The sequence below is a fragment of the Micromys minutus genome, assembly GCF_963924665.1.
Source record: "Micromys minutus genome assembly, chromosome: 1".
Classification (NCBI taxonomy): Eukaryota; Metazoa; Chordata; class Mammalia; order Rodentia; family Muridae; genus Micromys; species Micromys minutus.
In genome coordinates this window covers 200,157,813-200,159,939 of record NC_137969.1, presented here as the reverse complement: position 1 = coordinate 200,159,939, position 2,127 = coordinate 200,157,813, and the positions used below count along the sequence as shown (strand labels likewise).

The 2,127-nt window shown below is 41.8% G+C and overlaps 1 pseudogene across 1 annotated transcript; it reads right to left on the bottom strand.

Annotated features, from left to right (window-relative positions):
* Positions 1-822: 822 nt before the first annotated feature.
* Positions 823-1,728, bottom strand: LOC308417189 (large ribosomal subunit protein eL27-like; annotated as a pseudogene). The gene is made up of 2 exons: positions 1,343-1,728; positions 823-970 (listed from the first exon to the last, which is right to left on the bottom strand). The product of its transcript is annotated as a large ribosomal subunit protein eL27-like (transcript).
* Between the last annotated feature and the right edge of the window lie 399 nt (positions 1,729-2,127).

Sequence of the window (2,127 nt, the reverse complement as noted above, 5' to 3'; positions counted from 1 at the left end):
CAGAAAAGGAAACCCTAAGACTGTTAGTTTTCGTTTCATGAAAGAAAAATGTCATATAGCTCAGGCTCTCACAGAACTTGTATATAGCCAAGGATAGTCCTGAACCCCTCAACCTCCATTTTCCTAGTACTGTCATTACAGGCTTGTCAATAAGCCCAGTTTATTTGTACTTTTTACCATAGATATTTGAAACCACAATTTTTTCCTGTATTGTTATGCCTCCTACTTTTGAGCATTGATAGTATGTACCATTTGTATAAATTGTTTTAGCAAAATAATTTCAAATATATTGAAACTCTACCTTCCTATTATTTGTGTGATAAAGTGTAGTAGGAACTAATTGCTGCTGGAATTGAGCCACCTATATTGTTTGTCTTTGCTAAAGGATTGAAGATGAAGCAGGGTGTCTGTAGATACACTCTACAAATGATAGAAAAGTAATTTTTATTAATTTGCCTCATCCTGCAGGCCTAATAGTAACTCTGTTAGCTTTCATTTAGCATAAGAGAGTTTTGTTTTTTGTGTGCTGTTCCAAGAGAGTCTGGTAATCCCCAGGATTACAGCAATGTAAGATTTATGTTTACTGTGGAGAAACTTGATCACCCTGCAGCTGTGAATCACTCTGGAAGCATCCCGTCTCTGCTTCCCAGTTACTCAGATCAAATTCAGTTCCATCCAACAAACACACATGCCTTTTTATTCTTAAAAAGTCTAAGTTATTTCTATGCATCCCTTTTCTTGATACGCTGTGCTAGTGCAACGCTCGACTACGAGAACTAATAGGAGGAGTGAGTAACTGGAGTTAGGATGCGTGAGAAGGCCTTACAGAAGTAGTACTCCAGCTGGACTCTCAGGGACGATATGACAGAGGGGAACGCTCTCCACAGCTCTGCCAAGCAGCACAGCCAGTGGAGTCAGTGTGAAGCCCTGGGATAAGTTGGGAGAGGTGGTATGAGCCAGGTCCTTGAGGCTACCAAGTCACAAGGTCAAATGAGAAACCTGTAGTGGCTGAAGAACAGCTCTTCCTGTTAAGGCAGAGTGGTTGCTCTTTCTGAAATGCACCTCTGGCTGATAGTGTAGTGAGAATGTGTGGAAGGAAGAAGATCGAGGGGACAGAGGACATCAAGGAAACAAGGCCTTCTAAATGCAGCAGGACCGTTGCACATAATGTTCACAGACTGTGGCAGCATCACAGGATCTCAGTGCTTAGAGTGGAGGTGCACAAAGGTCACATCTCTAGTCCAGGAACTATCACCAATTCGTTTTATCCAGTGGAGTTTCACTGGCTATACAAGCTACTCTTTCTTTAAAAAAATTTTAATGACAAAAACAGAAAATATACCTAAAAGCGAAGCTTCTAGAAAAAAATGTGTTCTTCCCTGTCTTGTAACACTCCTCAAACTTGACCGTGGCTTCCTGCCTGGCCTTTCAAAGCTGGGTCTCTGAACACATCATTGTTGACAACAGTTTTGTCCACGGGGATATCCACAGAGAACCAAGGGGGCATGAGCTGGTTGTAGTTATAAACTTTCACAAAGGACTTGATCTTGGATTGCTTGATGATTTTCTTCTTGCCCATGGCAGCTGTCACTTTTCGGGGATAATGGTCAATTCCAGCCACCAGGGCATGGCTGTAAGGGCGGTCTGAGGTGTCATCATCAATGTTCTCCTGGAGTAGCATTCAGCCAGGACCAGCACCACTTCCCCGGGTTTGATGAACGTGCCCATTTTGACGACAGCAAGCAGTCAGCAAGGGCAGGCCCCAGGCCCAGCATTAGCTGGCGAACCAATGAAACTTGGTAGTATTTTTAGAAGGTTTTGGTTGTGATTTTGGGGTTGGTTGGTGGATCGGTTTTTGGTCTCATTAATGGTTTGCCTGAGCAGCAATTTCTTCTTTTCTTACCCTAAAGTTTTTTTTTTTTTTTTTTTTTTTTTTTGCTTTTTTTTTTTCCTGCTTGTTTGTTTTGTCCTATTCAGGTTTGCTTATTTTTCTCTTATTTTATTACAACCGTTTTTCCTTTTTAGGTGCCTGTTGTTTTTTTAATGAAAGGGTGATTGGTAGTTTACTTTTGAGGCTGGAGAGATGGCTCAGCAGTTTAAGAGCACAGCTGCTCTTTCAGAGGACCC